Consider the following 20,913-nt stretch of genomic DNA (forward strand, 5'->3'; position numbering starts at 1 on the left):
TAAAGGAGGGCTGGCAGAGGCCTCTCCAAGAACCCAAACAAGATATTGTGGACTATGTGCTTGGCCTAAGGTCCAGAATGGCAGAGTACATGGAAAAGGCATCCAAGAATCTTGAGGCCAGCCAGGAGCTTCACAAGCAAAAAGCTGCACTGGCTGAATTTCAACCTGGGTAACAGGTGTGGGTTTTGGAGCCAGTGGCACAAAGGGCACTCCAAGATAGATGGAGTGGCCCTTACCATATCCTAGAGAAAAAGAGCGAGGTCACTTACTTAGTTGACCTAGGCACAAGCAGGACACCCAAAAGGGTTATCCATGTGAACCGCCTCAAGCTCTACAATGACAGGGCTGCCATCACCATGCTGATGGTGACTGATGAGGAACAGGAAGCAGAGAGTGAACCTCTCCCTGATCTCCTCTCCTACAGCCCAAGAGATGTTTCAGTAGATGGAGTTGTCTTTTCGGACACCCTCTCTGCCCAATGGCAGACTGACTGCAAGCAAGTCTTACAACAGTATGCTGGGCTCTTTTCCCTGGCCCTTGGTCTGACCAACTGGTGTACCCATGATGTGGACACTGATGACAGTGCACCTGTCAAAAAAAGATCTATCGACAGTCAGACCAAGTCAAGGAAAGCATCAGAGCTGAAGTCAGCAAGATGCTGGAGGTAGGGGTTATTGAACCCTCTGAGACCCCTGGGCCAGCCCAGTGGTTCTAGTCCCCAAACCTCACCAACAGGGTGGAAAGAGAGATATGAGGTTCTGTGTGGACTATAGAGGGCTCAACTCTGTCACCAAGACAGATGCTCACCCCATTCCAAGAGCAGATGAGTTGATAAACAAATTAGGGCAGCCACATTTCTCAGTACCTTTGACTTAACTGCAGGGTACTGGCAGATTGGCATGGCCCCAGGAGCAAAAGAGAAAACAGCATTCTCCACACCTGATGGGCACTATCAGTTCACTGTTATGCCCTTTGGTCTACAGAATGCCCCTGCAACCTTCCAGAGGTTGGTGAACCAAGTCCTTGCTGGGTTGGAGTTCTTTAGTGCAGCTTATCTTGATGATATTGCTGTCTTCAGTTCCACCTAGCAGGATCACCTGATCCACCTTGGGAATGTTTTAAAAGCCCTGCAAACTGCAGGCCTATCTATCAAGGCATCCAAATGTCAGATAGGGCAGGGCAATGTGGTGTACTTGGGCCACCTTGTTGGTGGAGGCCAGGTACAGCCCTTACAGCTCAAGATCCAGGCCATCCTGGACTGGGCAGCTCCAACAACTCAGACCCAAGTCAGGGCATTCCTTGGCTTGACTGGGTACTACAGGAGGTTTGTGAAGGGATATGGGTCCATTGTGACTCCACTCACAGAACTCACTTCCAAGAAAATGCCCAAGAAGGTTAACTGGACGATTAGTTGCCAAAAGGCTTTTGACACCCTGAAAGAAGCAATGTGCTCAGCACCAATTCTAAAAGCTCCAGATTATGCCAAGCAGTTCATAGTGCAGACTGATGCCTCTGAGCTAGGGATAGGAACGGTCCTATACCAGACCAATGATGAAGGCCAACACCAACCTGTTGCTTTTATAAGCAGAAGGCTTCTCACCAGGGAGCAGCGTTGGAGTGTCATTGAGAGAGAGGCCTTTGCTGTGGTTTGGTCCCTGAAGAAGTTGAGACCATACTTGTTTGGTACTCACTTTCTGGTTCAAACTGACCACAGACCTCTCAGATGGCTAATGCAAATGAAAGGAGAGAATCCAAAACTACTGAGGTGGTCCATCTCCCTACAGGGAATGGACTTTGAAGTGTAACAGAGGACTGGGACTGCCCATGCCAATGCAGATGGACTTTCCAGGTTCTTCTACTGAGACAATGAAGACTCCATAGGGCAAGGTTAGTCTCATCATCTTTCGTTTGGGGGGGTTGTGTGAGAAAGTGCCCTCTTTCTTGCATGGTATGCCCCGACTTTTTACTGAATTGCTGATGTACTTTGACTGAGTGTGCCCTGAGCTCCTGCCAATCAGGTACCCAGGGCCTGTGTTCCTTCCCTAAAACTGAATTGAAGACTAAACCCAGTTGGCATCTCTGGCCACATGTCAGTCCCTGGTAAATGGTACCCTAGGTACCCAGGGCCCTGTAACCAGAGAAGGCCCCTAAGGGCTGCAGCATGTATTGTGCCACCCTTAGAGGCCCTGTGCTCTGAAACACACACACACTGCCTTGGCAGGCTGCGTGTCTTGGTGTAGAACAAACCTAAGAGTCAACATGGCACACTGTGTGCCATGCCCACAAAACACTGCCCTGGCATACATCAGTCACCCCTCTAGCTGGGTGCTCTATGCCAGTGGTGAGGGTATAGGTGCATGAGCCCTGTGCCCCTACAGTGCCCAGGTCCATCCCTGAGCCATGTATGTGCAGTGCTGCCATTAAGAGTACATGGTGCTGGGAGGTTGTCATTACGAACTCCACAGCACCATAATGGCTACACTGAAGACTGAGAAGTTTGGTATCAAACTTCTCAGCACATTAAACCCACACTGATGCCAGTGTGGGATTTAATGTAAAATGCACGACAGAGGGCATCTTAGAGATGCCCCTTGAAACTAACCAACGACCAGCGTCCAGACTGAGAGGCTGCCTAGGCTGCCACACAGCAGACATGTTGCTGGACCCCTGGGTCGAGAGCCATTCTCTCTTGTGGGCCTGCAACAATGCACATCCTGGGGCGAGGTGCTAGGGCTCCTCCCCCAGGATGGGCAGGGGAAGCTTCAAAGGCATGCCGCCTTTGTAAGCTTCTCCAGACCACTTGCTGTACTCAGCAACTGGCCCCCACCGGTTCTGACCCCCACTCTGGCGGGAAGATCGGCGGGAAAACCAAGGTGAGGAAAGGGGGTGTGCCAGCCTCTGCCAACCCCACCCCTCAGGTGGGGGAGGCGAGGTGAAGCACAACTCCGGGCTCTCGCCATCTTGAGGATGGGGAGCCCTACCCAATCAGGACTAGTCTCCTGCCCCCTCCCACTGGAGAGTGGCAGGATAGGGGATGTACCCACCCCAGGGAAGGGACCCATTGGTCCCTGACCTTACTTACCTGTAACGCCCCTAAATTTAGTATTTAGGGGCACCCTGAACCTTCCTTCCTCATATCCCAATTCTAAAACTACAAGAAGAACAAGAAGAAAGAAGACCAGCCGTGCAGCTGCTAACAAGAGGACGACACCAACTGACTTAGCCCCAGCAGTACAGGCCTGTGGACCCTCAAACCTGCTCCTGCTAAAACCCGGCGTCTCCTGTGGTCAGGAACCTCAAAAACCCGGGAGGACCTGACTGCCTTGCTCAACTAAAGACTGGGACTCCCACGAGCAGTGGTTCTGCTCAAGCAACTACCATCCTGGTGCCAGCCAGGAACCGCAAATCCAGCACACCTTGCACCTGCCGAGCCCGGCCCGTGCCCGAGTGAACAAAGACCACGAGGTTGTCCCCCCGGCGACTGTGACCCAGAATCCAGCACCCAAGGACTCCCCTCAACGCTCCTGACGACGCCTGAAGCCTCAACTCCAGGGACCCCCCCAACCGCGACCAGCAGAGGGTGAGATTTCCCGAAGCCTAAAGACACCGCTGCACCCGGCGCCCCATGGCCCCCTGTGCCCAACTCCTGGGTGTCTACCCAACCTACAGCTTTCCAATTTACCCCTCGAAGTGGTGGTCGCACCTGAAGAATCTTCGTCCCTGAGCTTGCAGCCTTTGTTCGTCACGCAGCTTTTCATTGAAATCCATTGGGCGCCCGACGACTCAAAAGCACACTGCACCCAGCCGCCCCAGTACCACTGGATGTGCACCAACTGTTCTGATCTACTTCCCCACTTGCCCTGAGTAAGTGACCAGGAGCTTTACTGGCTGCGTGGCTTGCCTGGTAGCAGCCATCAACCAAAGGCCCCCTACCCGCCATAGGCTAACATTGGGCCTACTCTCTCTGCACCCGGCTGCCCCTGTGCCGCTGTGGGTGTAACTACGATACCAACCTGACCCTGGGAGACCCCTGAGTCTTGCCCCAGAACCTTAACTCTGCCAGTCGAGTACTTACCTGAAAGCCGAAAACTTGCATTTTCTCCATAGGGTAACATTGACTGGTTTTCACTTGGAAATTCTTCTGTGTCGAGTTTTGAAGCATTAAAATATTCGCTAAAAAATCATCCGATCAACAAAAACGAAATTACTCACATGTTACCAGGAGAGATCCCAGTTCTGGACCTAGGTGCCCAGCACTGACCAGAAAAAGTAATTACAACTGTGATTTTCCGATAACCTAACTTTCCTCCATAGGATAACGTTGCCTGGTTTTTGCCAGAAATTCTTCTAAGTGTCGATTTTTGCAACTTACAAATATTCCTTAAAAATCACCTGTATAACAAAAACGATTTCGTTCAACTGTTTTCAGGAAATGCACCAGGGCTGAATCCAGGATCCAGCCCTGAGTAAGAAAAACGTTTGTGAAGTAAATGTCATTGCAGTTTGCTTAAAATTCCCATTGAGCTCAATGTTATTATTGTGTTACGATTGTGTTGCATATTGCAACCCCTGTATCTATTGCATGCAAGTCTACTGCTCATTGAAAGTATTCAACTTTAGCATCTCATTCTGAGAAAGTATTTTTAGACCAACCTGTGGTTCTAAAATAAAACAACAGTATATTTTTATATACAAAACAATGGGCCTAGAGTTCAGTTTGTGAGTGTGTGAGACCATTTGCTGACTGAGTAGGTACACCAAATGCTTTACACTGTCCTCAGATACTGCCTTACTGCTCGACCAAGCTACCACTTTAGAGAGTAAGGTTATATCTAACTTTAAACTCTGCCAAACCTCTGGGGACTGTTGGACTCTGTACACAATGTACCTTACTTTGGTGCAGTATATACAGAGCCACTTTCTTACAACCATTAAGAGACTTGACGAAAAATTCTGTTTCTTTTCTTTGATCACATGAATGCAAGCAAAGCTTCCAGCACATCAAACAAGCTATTGAGAACGCTACTGAATTGGGACATTTTGATGCCAAGCTTCATACTGAGGTTGTTGTTGGTGCTGGCCTTATCAGGTTCAGCTCCATCCTTGCATAGACAGCGGACACCCAAAAATGCTCGAAGATGTATTGTGGTTTTTGCCAGCCAAATGTTTGTTCCAAACTCTAACGTGCTTATTCCCAACCTGAGAAAGAACGATTAGCAGTGGTGTGGACTTGTTAACATTTTTGTGTATTCTTGTACTGGAAGCTCTTCACGCTTGTGACTGATCATCAAGCATTGATGTCTATATTTGGAAATCCAAAAGATAAAAATGCCTCCACGCATTGAACGTTGGGGTCTGTGATTGCAAGAGTGCAACTACACCATTGTGCATTGTCCAGAGAAAGATCAGAACCCTGCTGACTGCTCCTCATAAGTGCCTCTACAATGCCTTGGCATGCATTCTTTTCAACGTCTACATGGCACCGCTCGCCAACATTGTCCGCTCGCACAACCTCAACATTGTCTCCTACGCCGACGACACTCGACTGATCCTCTCACTCACCAAAAACCCCGCCACCGCCAAAACCAACCTCCACGAAGGAATGAAGGCTGTTGCCAACTGGATGCAGACCAGCCGCCTTAAACTCAACTCAGACAAGACAGAGGTCCTCATCCTCGGATCCACGCCCTCTGCCTGGGACTACTCTTGGTGACCGGCCGCCCTGGGAGCCGCATCCAGACCCACCAACCATGCACGCAACCTGGGATTCATCCTGGACTCATCGCTCTCAATGAACCAGCAAGTCAACGCCGTCTCCTCCTCCTGCTTCAACACCCTCCGCATGCTCCGTAAGATCTACAGATGGATTCCCACCGGAACCAGAAAGGCCCTTGTCAGCAGCAGACTAGACTACGGCAACGCCCTTCATGCAGGGACCATGATCAAACTCCAGAAGAGGCTCCAACGCATACAAAATGCCTCCGCACGCCTCATCCTCGACATCCCTCGCCACACCCACATCACTGCCCACCTGAAAGACCTGCACTGGCTCCCAGTCAAGAAGAGGATCACCTTCAAGCTCCTCACCCATGGCCACAAAGCACTACTCAATGCCGGACCAGCATACCTCAACAAGCGTCTCACCTTCTACACCCTGAACCGCCAGCTTCGCTCCGCCGAACTCACCCTCGCCACCGTCCCACGCATCCACAGGACCTCCACCGGCGGCAGATCCTTCTCCTACCTCTCTGCCAACACATGGAACACCCTCCCCACACAGCTGCGACAGACCCATGACCTGCTGACCTTCAGGAGACTTCTCAAGACCTGGCTGTTTGAGCAGTAGCTGCACCCCCACGTCAGTTCTGCCTTTTAAGTGGGAGAAGATCCAGAAGTTCCCCTTTGCAGATGCACAGGTGCCCTGACTTTCTGGTCCTGGCTCCAGACTAACTACAGGCGGTATGCGGCCCTTTGTGTGGAAGCAGGACATAGCTTATTTAAGTGTAAGTAGAGCTATGGCCAACTCCTCCCTCCCATCCTTCCAGTGATGGCCCATCCAGGCACACCTAAGGTCTCCATTGTGTGTGGCTGTAACAAGACCAACTGTCAGCTACACCCAGTTATATGACCAAGAGACAGGCTGCAGGCACCAAGTGTCTTTGGCAGGATGATGACAACTTCCTTAAAAGTGCAATTTTCAAAATTAAAATGAAAAAAATCCAACTTTTCTATAAAAAGTATTTTTCATTACATTTCCAAAGATACCAAACATGAACTGGTTTCCATTTCCCATTTGGAAGTTATAGCTTATTAAATGTAATAAGGGGACTCCAATTCTATCCTATCTGAGAGGTAAGCCTTGCAGTAGTCAAAAAAGAATTTAAGAGTTTTTCACTATCAAGGCATATATGTTCTATGTTTTAAATACACTGTACCCTGCCCTCTGGGCAGTCCAAGGCCTACACTAAGGGTGACATATTTTTTATTAAACGAAGGTCTGGGCCTGGTAGAAGGTTTATTTTGCTGAGTCGAAATGACAGTTTAAAACCACACACACAGGCTGCAATGGAAGGCCTGAGACAAGTTTGAAAGGGCTATCTAAGCGTGTGGCACAATCAGTGCGGCAGGCCCACAGGTAGTATTTAATTTACAGGCCCTGGGTACATTTAGCTCTAGGGACTTATAAGTAAATTAAATATGCCAATTGGCTATAAGCCATTGTTACCATGTTTTAAGGAGTGAGCACTTTAGCACTGGCTAGCAGTGGTAATAGGCACAGAGTCCTAAGGCCAGCAAAAACGAGATCAGCAAAAACAGAGAGGAAGACAATAGGTTTGGGGGAAAACCACTCTAAGGCTGACAGATCTAACTTTTATGATTTTGATTTTTTTTATCACATAATTATGTAAAAGTTTCATTTAACATAATAATTATTTCAGTCACTGATGTGGAGCCCTCTGGAGCAATGGTGGCTAAAGCATCCATTCTGTTACCATGTGCTTTCACGGCACACATTTGCCGATGTTGTACAGTTAGTTTTGTTCTCTCTAATGCATGAAGAGTGCTTGCAGATAGAACACTTGCAGTCCACATTAAGAGCAGACATTGGTCGAACTCTGACACCAAGTCTGCAGCACATTAAAAGTCTATATTGTTGAACTTGAGGCCTAGAAGTGTGTTGTGTAGTAGGGTGGTGGTGTTGACTTTTATATCGAACGACTTTATAAAGGCACCATTGGGGATTGTTTCACTCTGTTTAGACTGAGCATCCGTTCTTCTTCCTCACTTCTTCTGTGGCTTCATTCGGTACATTTAGGTTTTGAATGTATTTGTAAATCTATTATTTATTTCTTTGATAACATTAAAGAAAAACTATTTTATGTAACAAGTTGATATGTGTACATATTTTTCGAAGTGAATATTATTTCAATACATTTTTCGGGATTATGCTCTTTTTTGGGGGGGTGGGGAATACAATATCTAAAATGCATTGTGCTTGTCAAAAAGCAATGATGAGATTGAAATTTCAAATAAAAATTATAGACAAATACCATTTAAATGATATTATTTTAAATACATATTTGTGTAAGGGTTTATTTATTTAGCCTAACTATTACAATTTTAAAAAGTAAACTTTAATGTACATGCTGGTGGCTGTGTTCGCAATGATGAGTCAGTGTCATACACTCCAGAAAACTGCTTTTGGGAGCAAGGTGCTCTCGTTTGCCTCTTCGTTCCGGGTTGGTGGTAGCCCCAGGGATGGAGCCCCCAGCGGTGGTAGTTGCTTCGTTTCTCAGCCCAGCTATTTGTGTTTTGACACAGGAGAGTAAACCGTACCAATGGTTTCATATTTCACCAATGGTTCTCGATGTACCTCCGACAGCATTGACGTGCTGTTAAATACACAGCCCAATAGATATTTTAGTTGCATGATCACAAACATATTAAATATAAAACAGTAAGTGTAAAATGGCTGTAGCTGACAGGGAAACGATTAGCCGAGCCTTACTTGATTTTCCACTTTAATGTGTTATTTGTCTGCAGTTCCTATCTCAGTGAAAAACAAATGATATTCTTTTTTTTTTTAGTGAAATATTTTTTATTGAATATAAGAAAGCACAGGATTACAAATATAAACTAATCAATAATGTTCAAAATATAAGCATACAAATGTTCTAAAAAAAAATAGTAACTGCATAATAGGCTAATTATACAGAAAAGGTTACAAAGTATATAAACATTTATAATATCGTGCCTAAAAGGAGAAAGAGAGTATACCTAAGGAAAAAGATATGAAACTAGGATATTATAGTGGTATATAAAGAACCTGTGTGAATGTTAGAAAGAATATAATATATAAAGGGGTGGAGTAATTTTTATAGAGGATGGAGACAAGAAAAAAGAAAGAAAAGAAAGAGAGAAAACGAGAAAAAGAAAGAAAGGAAATGAGTAAAGAAAAGAGAAGAAAGAAAGGAAGAGAAGGAGAACTCAGTAGTAAGGATGGAAAGGGATTATAATGATAATGACAGATAAGTCGTAAAAGGTAGCCATAGTAAATTAGATTTAATTTGAAGGTGGCTAGAAGACTGAGGAATAGAGGCAATTCTATGCTCATCACATATATAATTCCACCAATGTAAAAAGGATAATTTAGAATTGTCTTTCCAGCAGGTTAATATGACTTTAAAAGCCACCGCAAGAAATAAATCAAATAAAGGAGATGTGGGATTAACTTGAGCCAAATCAGGCGACATGGTGCCTAGAAATACATTATGAATACTAAGTTGAATTTTGTAAGAGCAAATCAGGGTACACTTTGACCATATAGCAGTGCAGAATGCATAAACCTTAGGACAATAGAACAATAAATGCAATAAAGAACCTTCAGCATTAAGACAAGACCAACAAAATGATGAAGCAGAGTGGTTAAACTTACTTAACAAAAGGGGAGTAATGACAACTCTATTATAAATAAGTTACAGGGACTGTGTGATATTAGCAGCTTTGGAAGTCTTGAATATTTTCTGCCAAAACTTATCTCATTGCGAAATCGACCGAGTCAAAGAAAGGTGTTGCTCCCACTCTAGTTCAACCTTAGATTTAGTCCGTGTACCAACAGGGGTAGATAAAGATTTATAGATAAAAGAGGCACTGGGCACAGAGTCAGCAGAAATTGGATATAATGGAGTATCAGGAAGAAATGAAGCAGGAGTTGGTAGAGAGAGAAATTTCTGTACACAATCCTGAAGTATTAAAGCTAAAGTATTATACTGGTGAATACAGGAATCAGGTAATTGAAAAGATTCTTGCAACTGATGGAAAGAAAGAATTACATTATTCACAAACATTTGGTGTACATAAATAAGACCCTTTTCTTTCCATTGTTTGTAGTAAAATGATTTGTGACGAAACTTAATGTATTTATTAAACCAAAGTGATGACGCTAGAAAAGATTGATAGTCATCCAAATTCGTAAAGAAAAGTGTATGTAACAAAAATTGAGAATGTTTCAAAATAGGGTATTTGGAAACAAAAGTACAATTAGTCATGTGGACAACATCTCGCATTGAAAAATCATTTAACAATGAACATTCAACATTGACCCATGAAGGTTTAGGTGAATCCTGGTAATCTTAAGATAAAGCATAAAATTGACGAATCAAAAAGGCATTATGATATAAAGCAAAATCAGGGAATCTTACCCCCCCCTCATTTTTAGGACGAATCAGTTTAGACAAATCAATACTTGCATGTTTGTTATTCCAGAGAAATTTAGTGCATAATGAATTAATCTGAGAAAAACAATATTTAGAAATTTTAAAAGGTAGCATAGATAGTATGAACAGAATCTGAGGGACAATCATCATTTTAATTGTATCAAGTCTACCCCACCAGGAGAGGAACAGAGGAGACCAGAGGTTTAACAAATTAGCAATTTTAAGTTTTAAGGCAGTAAAATTATGAGACAATGTGTCACGAATGTTGGGGGAGAACCGTATGCCAAGATATTTAATTTTTTGGGGTCACCAGGTGAAATTAGATGAGTCAAACATATATCTATAGCATGAAGGATTTAAGGGTAAGATCTCAGTTTTAGAAAAATTTCATTTGTAGCCAGAAACCTTAGCAAATGATGAAATATCCTGCAAAAAGGGGGGTAGGGAAGACACAGGATTAGACATATAAATAAGAACATCATCAGCATATGCAGATAATTTAATTTGTTGGGTCTTGAAATTAAAACCATTAATGAGAGGGTTATTTCTAATACGTTCCAGAAAAGGTTCTAAGCATAACAATAAAAGTAGTGGTGAAAGGGGACAGCCCTGACGAGTACCTCTTTGAAGGGAAAAATAAGGGGAAAAGAGCCCATTAACAAAAATACATGCTTTTGGATTGGTATATAGCAATTTAACATATGAAATAAACTTTGGACCAAAACCAAACCATTGTAATGCATGAAATAAGAACGCCCAGTTAACACGGTCGAAGGCTTTTTCTGCAGCTAGGGATAAAGCAGCAAGTGGGGCTGGATAATTTCTACTAAGAGCAAGAACATTGGAAAACATTCTGGCGTTATCAGAGGCCAAACGAGCTTTAACAAAACCAACTTGGTCTGGTTTAATGAGAAGAGGGATAAGTTTTTCTAAATGAGAAGCTAAAATGTTTGCAAAAATTTTACAATCATAATTAATTAATAATATAGGACGAAAATGTTTGCAAAAGGAGGGTCTTTATCTGGTTTGGGGATTACAATAATAAGGGCTTCCAAAAAAGAACCACAGGCTTGGGAATTGGATATAAAGGAATTAAAAAGTTGTAACAATTTGGGAGCAAACATTGAGGAGAAAGTGGAAAATAATTCTATGGAAAATCCATCAGGACCAGGAGCCTTCGCTTTTTTCAAAGATTTAAGAGCATCGGTTAATTCTTGTAAAGAGATATCTTCTTCAAGGGGTTCGAAATTATCCTGGGAAGTTTTAGGCTTGGGGATATCTCGGAAAAAAGAAATAAAATCATCTTCAGAGGGCGTGGTAGTTTCTGTTTAAAAGACATTGTAGTATGATTGAAATGTGGAGATAATATCGGAATCCGATGAAAGGAGTGTGTTGTTTGATTCCGAAAGAATGGGGCCAATAACTTTACGTTCTAATTTAAGTTTTAGATAATTTGCTAGCATTTTCCCAGCTTTATTTTGACCTCCATGATATTTCGATTTAATCTTGAGGAGGATGTTACAAGCGTCCGCAGTGGCTATTTTATTCAGGGAGGATTTAGCCTTAATCAATTCTTGTAGTGATGAGGGAGATTTAGAAGAATAATAATTATGTTCTAACGTTTTTAGAAGGGTCAGGGTTTCTTTATATTGCAGTAATTTTTTCTTCCTTGAGGAGTATGAAATAGTGAATGCTCTGAAGGAAGCTTTAAAGGCGTCCCAATTGTTGTGAACGGAAGTGTCTAGGGAGTTATTAAAGGTAAAGAATTCCTTAATGAAAGAAGTCGCTTCTTGAATAAAGGAACGGTCCGATAGAAGGGAATTATTGAAGCGCCATCTACCTTGTTTACATGTGGTGAGAGATAGGTCGATAAGGGTGGAGACAGGAGCATGATCAGATATAAATATGGATCCAATGTCAGACGATTGGAGAAATGGTAGCAGTGATTTGGAAACTAAAATATAATCAATACGAGATCTGGTATGATGGACGGTGAAAAAAAGGTAAATTCTAAGGTATCTGGGTTACATGTTTTCCACGTATCAAATAATGGGCGAGAGGAAATGGCAGCTTGAAATGATTTGTGGGATTTGTCAGGTTTGAACTTACAATTGGATTGTCTATTAGTAAATGGATCTAACCAATTGTTAAAATCACCCCCAACCACAATATTAGAATTAGCCATTGACAATCGTTTCAGCCTTATATAGTGCCAGAATTCAGAATCTGCTTTAACAGGCCCATAAATATTGAAAAAAGTTATTTGTCTTTTATTTATAATAACCTCTGCCGATATCCACCGACCATCAGGGTCACACTCTGACGAAATAATCTGTGCATTAATAGATTTATGAAACAATATAGCGACACCACCATGACGATCAATAGCAGGAGAAAAAACAATTTGATTAACCCAATGGCGTTTAAGTTTAAGGGATTCTTTGTCATTACAATGGGTTTCCTGTAAAAAAGCAACTTGGGTATTAATTTTAGCAAGAGGAGACAATACCTTTTGACGCTTGACTGGATGACCAAGACCACAAACATTCCACAAAGTCACATTAACCATAATTCTGGGAGCAGGTAAACATGAGGGAACAGGAACACAAAACTGCAAAATTGACAAGACAAAAGAAGGAAAGACAATGTTCAATATGTGAAGAGAAAGACTTAGTATTAAAAATGAGACAGGTACAGAAAAACCGGATTAAAGCTGAGTAAGAATGAGTAGATAAAAAGAAGAGATAGACAAAAAGAAAAAGAAAAAGAAGCAAAAGAGAAAAATAGAGACATGTAAACAGATCAAGGAATAACATCCGGATCTGTAAAGAACGTAGAAAAGTCAAAGAAAGAGGTGCAAAGAGACACCAGAGGACACAGACCACACCAATAACTATAATGGAGTAAAGAGAAAGAAAGCCACAAGAATATTGATAATATAAACCATCAGCAAAAACTTTAAATAAACCAGTTAACAGAATACAGTGTGACAATCCAGAAGAAGAATTGGTCAAGGATTAGTATCCATGCCATGTGACGGGAGACTCCGAAGATAAAGTTTAAGTTTTTCCGGATCGTCAAATGATTGTGATCGGCCCTCATGCGTAATTTTGCAAAGACATGGATGAAGAATTCCATACTGGATGTTGAGATGTCTCATATGTGGGCATAAAGCAAGAAATTCTTTGCGACGAGCGTTGGTTGCATTGGAAACATCTTGCGATATGAAGAGAGTATGACCTGACCAAATAAGACGCAGTTTAAGTCTAACAGCTTTCAAAATATGCATCAGTTCAGTAAATTCAAGAAAGAGCATAATAATACCACGAGTTTTATTTGCAGCAGGATTTAAGCGACCTAAGCGGTGTGCTCTTTGAATATTAAGAGGACCTGATGAGGGTGTTAGATCAAGGAGCTCTGGAAGAAATTTCTGAAGAAAGGATACCATGTCAGACCCTTCAATATTTTCCGGAAGACCATAAAGGCGTAGGTTATTTCTGCGATTACGATTTTCAAGGTCCTCCGTGTGAAGCTTCAGTTTATGAATTTCCTGTTCAAGAAGCGGAATTTTTGTAGAGGCATCCTGTAAATCACTAACACGTTGTTCCAGATCAAAAACTTTACTTTCCATGACGATCCATCTTTCTTCAATCTGTTTCAGTTTTTCATTGGTAGTTGACATGAAGGGTTGAAGACCACGGACTTCATCCAGCATAGAGTCCAGAACAGGATTTTGAGAAGAGTGGATAGGAGAAGGCGGGTCAATCTTATGCCGCTTAGGTTTTGTACCAGAGGTGGAAGATTTGGTAGAGTGGGAGTCAGTAGACATTGTGCCAAGAAAAAGAAAACACCAAAGAATTGCAGCAAGGTAAAGGAGGAGCCACCAAACACCAGGGAATGTTCAGTGATAGCCAAATCGTGGAAGCAGGTCGTCCAAAAAGGGAAGTGGATACAAAAAATGGCACCAGTAAATAAAAATACTATTAGAATATCGAACAATGCGGAAAAAGCATGGACGACGTGATCTAAAATGGCGGCCACATATGTTTCTGTGAAGAAATAATTACCGTCTGCTGAAAGGTGGTGAGGTAAACTCCTGGCTCTTGAAATCTGTAATTATGGGCTTCAATAAGGAGGATAGCGCCCTAAGATGCAATGCAACACATGACGCTGCTTTCAAAACTGCTGACGCACAAGTCACGACCGCCAAAAGGACATTATCTTGAAAGCGGTATCCAAGCTCACCGCATCTTCAATAATAGCGTCACAACTCTTAGACTAAATGGTTGCCGGGAGTCACAGCCTGATTTAATTTGAACTTTACCTCAGGGTAGGCAGCAATTTGCATTTTCAGTCAGTGCCAGTTTACAGCACATAGTCGCAGCACTCCTTAAAAATATCTTCCATTGACAACACTGCATTTGTAACAAAGTGCACCTCATCGATTAAGCAACAACGTTGAAAACATGCTAAGGGAAAACGCTTATTCTGTCCTCACTGCCAAACTTTCAAAAAGCAGAGCCTTCAGAGTCAACGCATTCGTTCTCCCCGCGGCGCCGCCATCTTAGGCGCCGTGCTGAGGAGAACACGAGAACATCAAAAAAAGAGTGTGGAACGCGTTCCCAGTGCGCCGCAACACCTCCTCCGTCTTCTCGCTACATTCCACTTGCGGTAGCGATAGCGGGAAGCGACCTTCCGAGGCTCCGCACTCAGGAGTCCGAACGGTCACACGGAGGCTCACCGGGGCTTAAAGAAATGCCGCCATCTTGCGTGCGCGTGCGTCACACTCCTCAACAAATGATATTCTACTGGCAGTTAAACTCACCTGGGGTCATATTACAGAGAGTGCCCTGGGGGTTCAACGGGCATTTGTACCTGTTTTTGTGTGCCCCGTGGGGCACTTTAATGTAACAGGAGGTCCCGCAGAAGCTTCTGCAGCCCTTTCTGCAATATTGATAGCGCTGGCGCACAAGTAGCATTAGCGCTATCACAAGAGGGTGTTCCCTCATTTGCATGGACATGGCCCCATGCAAATAAGGGGATCTCTTTGCCTTTTCGCCTGCATTGCATTATGGACTCTAGCTCAAAGGCATGGTAGCTGTCAGGAGTGCACGCCACAAAACAATTGGCACACTGTCAGTGTGCCCCCTGATGGCAGCCCTCCGGAGTAGAAAAAGGGGTCCCATGGACCCTCCAGACATCCCCCTGCAGGCAGGTGCCGTCATACACGGCACCAGCCTGCAAAACGATCTCTATTCTCTCCTCAAAATGCAAGTGGGATGCCGCCTGCTCTGTGAAAGAAGGAGCAGCTTTGAAGCAGCTGCTCCTTATTTTAGTTGAACGCGCTGCCCTCAGGTCTTCATGAGTTTGCGACTGCCCTGGAGTCAGCACTTTCTTTGTAATAGGGCTCACTTTTTCCCTGTTCGCTCACCGGGCACCTACTTAAAGGTGTATCATGGTACAAAAAGTGCACCCTATGTGTAATAGGGCCCCTGCTGTCACATAAACACAAGCACCCCCAGTGATTTCTCAGCGCTGGTCAATGCCGTCTTCATTTTGAAATCCCTCTACGAAGGCAATTTCCGTAACATCAAACCGTGGGTGAATTAGTTTCATTATTTTAAAAGACGACTCATGATTCTGTAGCTTCTCCTTTATTTTTTAACAAAATTGTCTGCACAGCTAGTGATTTTATAGTATATAAAGCTTGTAACTTGGTGCCAGTTTTTTACAGCTCTTTGTTGTTATTCTAATGTAAAATTGCTCTGGTGGGAAAATCTATGTTTATTGAAACTAGAATGTAAAGGATAATGCGCTATCCTTATAAAATCCCGTCCTTTTTTGTAATACATGGAAGCTAGCAATATTTGTACTGAAACCTGTCTCGAATTTCCTCACTATACTCTAGTTATGACATTACTAGACATCTGTAATTAAGAAAATAACATTGATGCGCTAGTGTAATAAGTTATTACTGTGGAGTTGTGACATCACAATGTATGTAGCAAGAGTAGATGATGGGTAAGGAAGGTTAAAAAGGTTTTCGGTTTTTCTGAACTATTTTCCCTGAAAATGAACAGCCATTAGAAGCATTTATTTGCCGGCCTTGAAGAGACATTTATATCAGTGAGTTTATTTATTGCTCTTGTAGTGCCGATTGCAGAAAAGCAGTGATCAATGTATGTTAGCACACATCAAACTACAGCCATTTTTTAAGAGACTTATGATAAATTGCTTTTAATTTTATTTCAAGACTAGAGGCTCAATTAAGACTTTTCTTCTTTACCGTAACACTAGCAGCAATTAAAATATGTTTATGCAAGTTATTTCAGCATGAAAAAAAAAACACCGTAGTACCAAGTTATGCAGGTTATGCAGGTTAGTATTCCAGTGGCAGTATGACATCACAATAGCACCTTCAATCTCAGGGCATCCTGTAGCATAATGCTCTCTGCAAAGCAGCAAATGTCCTCTTCTTTGCTGCACTACGAGAGAAAAGAACTTCATTCTAACCTTTTCACTATATATGCTTTCTTTCACTACTGATATTGTAATAGTTGCTTATGTTTATTATTTGTTGGCTGTTGGAAATGATCATCTTTTGCATAGTATTCCCCCAGAGTTCTGCCTTCTGTTGCTGAACTTATTTCTGTTGAACCATTAAGTGGGTCGCATCCCTGGACACGTGTTTCGAGGTAGTTGCCTCTCGTCAGCAGGGAGCAGGTCTGTATGTGGGGTGCCGGTAGACTGCCAAATATACAAGGTTAAATACCTTTCACGGCGCGCGGGTGCGGGATCCTGACTCGTCAGCCGTTTAGCTCGAGGGAGCCTTAAATTCAACCATTAAGTGGGTCGCACACCGCTCGTCATACTAGCAAGTAGCCCCATAGGATTCTGGACAATGAAGTAGCAGCGGCGAGTACACCTATGCTACGAGTGTTAAATAAATGCCATCCCTGGACACGTGTTTCGAGGTAGTTGCCTCTCGTCAGCAGGGAGCAGGTCTGTATGTGGGGTGCCGGTAGACTGCCAAATATACAAGGTTAAATACCTTTCACGGCGCACGGATGAGGGATCCTGACTCGTCAGCCGTTTAGCTCGAGGGAGCCTTAAATTCAACCATTAAGTGGGTCGCACACCGCTCGTCATACTAGCAAGTAGCCCCATAGGATTCTGGACAATGAAGTAGCAGCGGCGAGTACACCTATGCTACGAGTGTTAAATAAATGCCATCCCTGGACACGTGTTTCGAGGTAGCTGCCTCTCGTCAGCAGGGAGCAGGTCTGTATGTGGGGTGCCGGTAGACTGCCAAATATACAAGGTTAAATACCTTTCACGGCGCGCGGGTGCGGGATCCTGACTCGTCAGCCGTTTAGCTCGAGGGAGCCTTAAATTCAACCATTAAGTGGGTCGCACACCGCTCGTCATACTAGCAAGTAGCCCCATAGGATTCTGGACAATGAAGTAGCAGCGGCAAGTACACCTATGCTACGAGTGTTAAATAAATGCCATCCCTGGACACGTGTTTCGAGGTAGTTGCCTCTCGTCAGCAGGGAGCAGGTCTGTATGTGGGGTGCCGGTAGACTGCCAAATATACAAGGTTAAATACCTTTCACGGCGCGCGGGTGCGGGATCCTGACTCGTCAGCCGTTTAGCTCGAGGGAGCCTTAAATTCAACCATTAAGTGGGTCGCACACCGCTCGTCATACTAGCAAGTAGCCCCATAGGATTCTGGACAATGAAGTAGCAGCGGCGAGTATACCTATGCTACGAGTGTTAAATAAATGCCATCCCTGGACACGTGTTTCGAGGTAGTTGCCTCTCGTCAGCAGGGAGCAGGTCTGTATGTGGGGTGCCGGTAGACTGCCAAATATACAAGGTTAAATACCTTTCACGGCGCGCGGGTGCGGGATCCTGACTCGTCAGCCGTTTAGCTCGAGGGAGCCTTAAATTCAACCATTAAGTGGGTCGCACACCGCTCGTCATACTAGCAAGTAGCCCCATAGGATTCTGGACAATGAAGTAGCAGCGGCGAGTACACCTATGCTACGAGTGTTAAATAAATGCCATCCCTGGACACGTGTTTTGAGGTAGTTGCCTCTCGTCAGCAGGGAGCAGGTCTGTATGTGGGGTGCCGGTAGACTGCCAAATATACAAGGTTAAATACCTTTCACGGCGCGCGGGTGCGGGATCCTGACTCGTCAGCCGTTTAGCTCGAGGAAGCCTTAAATTCAACCATTAAGTGGGTCGCACACCGCTCGTCATACTAGCAAGTAGCCCCATAGGATTCTGGACAATGAAGTAGCAGCGGCGAGTACACCTATGCTACGAGTGTTAAATAAATGCCATCCCTGGACACGTGTTTCGAGGTAGTTGCCTCTCGTCAGCAGGGAGCATGTCTGTATGTGGGGTGCCGGTAGACTGCCAAATATACAAGGTTAAATACCTTTCACGGCGCGCGGGTGCGGGATCCTGACTCGTCAGCCGTTTAGCTCGAGGGAGCCTTAAATTCAACCATTAAGTGGGTCGCACACCGCTCGTCATACTAGCAAGTAGCCCCATAGGATTCTGGACAATGAAGTAGCAGCGGCGAGTACACCTATGCTACGAGTGTTAAATAAATGCCATCCCTGGACACGTGTTTCGAGGTAGTTGCCTCTCGTCAGCAGGGAGCAGGTCTGTATGTGGGGTGCCGGTAGACTGCCAAATATACAAGGTTAAATACCTTTCACGGCGCGCGGGTGCGGGATCCTGAATCGTCAGCCGTTTAGCTCGAGGGAGCCTTAAATTCAACCATTAAGTGGGTCGCACACCGCTCGTCATACTAGCAAGTAGCCCCATAGGATTCTGGACAATGAAGTAGCAGCGGCGAGTACACCTATGCTACAAATGTTAAATAAATGCCATCCCTGGACACGTGTTTCGAGGTAGTTGGTCATAGAACTCTGTGCACTTTACTCCTGCCAAACAGTTGTAAAGTGATTGCTCTCTCCTTTATAAACATGCTAAAATTGGCATACACCCAATTGGCACATTTAATATACTTATAATTCCCCAATGTATGGTACCACCTATTCCCAGGGCCAGTAAATAAAAGCAACTAGTGGACTGTAGCATTCATTATGCCACCCACTGCAGTAGCCCTGTAAAGCATATCTCCAGGCCTGCAGCCTGGCTGTGTGTTTTTTAAACAAGAAATAAGACCTGTCAAAATCACCATTTTAACAGGTCCAAACCTTTCATTTTAATACCTATAAGTCATCCCTAAGGTAGTCCTTATTGTCAAGTAAGGTGGTGTGCATGGTATTTAAAAGTATTACATGTAGAAATTAATGTTTTGCATGTCCTAGCAGCGAAAAATCACCAAAGATGTTTTTCACTGTGGCAAGGATGTCTCTCCTACAGGAAAACATTGGTTTACATTATAAAAACATTATGCTTAATTTCTGTTTAGGAGCAGATAGAAAAATGATTCAAGGACTCATTGTATTAGTAATTTCAAATCTAGCTTAATAGTCAAGTCAGATTTTATATTACTATTAAGGCAGTGACACTTTTAGAAAATTGTCTCTTTCCTGCATAAAACCAAAAGGCCTTTCTGTCAGTGTCCAGCCTCACATGACTGCCCATGGCTCCCCTGTTGTAAGATGTGGATTGTCCCAGACAGTGGGCAAATGGTTTTGCGTGTGGGAATGTGTTTTTTCCCTTAGGCAGAAAGCTTCAAGGAATGCCTACCCTATCCCTTTTAGATGGAGCTCAGACCTAGTCCTGACTCCCTTTTATCTTTTTAGTTAGGCTGGCTCTAAACCCAGTGAAAGGGGTGAACTGCCCAAACTGGTATAGGGGGTGAAAAATGGGTTGACCTCCACCCACAGGTTGGCACTGGAGATAAATGTGGACCCCACCGACCTCTTCTCAAAACACTCTGGAACTTAAGAAGAATCAACAGAGGGACTGCCCTGCTGTCTTAAGAATCTGAAGGAAGACTTTACCTGCTTGCTTTGAACCCAGTTCTCCAAAAGTGACTCCAATGGTCAGTTGGCAGACTTTTTGTTTGAGCTACAGGGTTACAACTATCTTCCAGAGGCCTTTTTCTGCTTCCCAGCTGACTAGTCCCACCTGGCCATTGCCTGGTCCCCTCTGCTGGCCTCTGTGGAAGTGAGTGCAGACTCCCAAGTACTGTCCCCAAGGTAATTGACCCTAAGATTTACTGGACTTGATGCTGAGCAGTGACACAGAAAGCCCCCGTTGACGGCTTCACTGGACTCACTGTCAAGTAGCATCTCAGTGATTTCAAGCAGCATTTGAAAACTGCGGAGCAGCACTCAATCAATGGCTTCCCCTGGACTCGATGTTCAGCTGCATAGGAGCATCAATGCCAACAGTCTTCATCAAGGGCTCACCAGATGACCAACAGCCTCTAATCAATGCAGAGACCTCAGGTAGTGGCTCTACATCATCGTCAATCCTTCTTCAGTTTAAATCAAATTCATGGGCCAGCTGAAGACTTTCTACCTCCATAAAAGTTTCTAAGAGAGAAAGTAACTTTCTACCAAGACAAACTGGACCCTGTATCTGACCGGCAGACCATCACGGTCAGCCATAACATTCAACTTTGACCCGTCCAGCATGAGCATGACCAAATACATGCAGATGGTTCTTAGCGCTTTTTTTGTGTTTTTTTTATTCAAACTTT

Source organism: Triturus cristatus, chromosome 2_1 (assembly GCF_964204655.1).
Source record: "Triturus cristatus chromosome 2_1, aTriCri1.1, whole genome shotgun sequence".
Taxonomy (NCBI): Eukaryota; Metazoa; Chordata; class Amphibia; order Caudata; family Salamandridae; genus Triturus; species Triturus cristatus.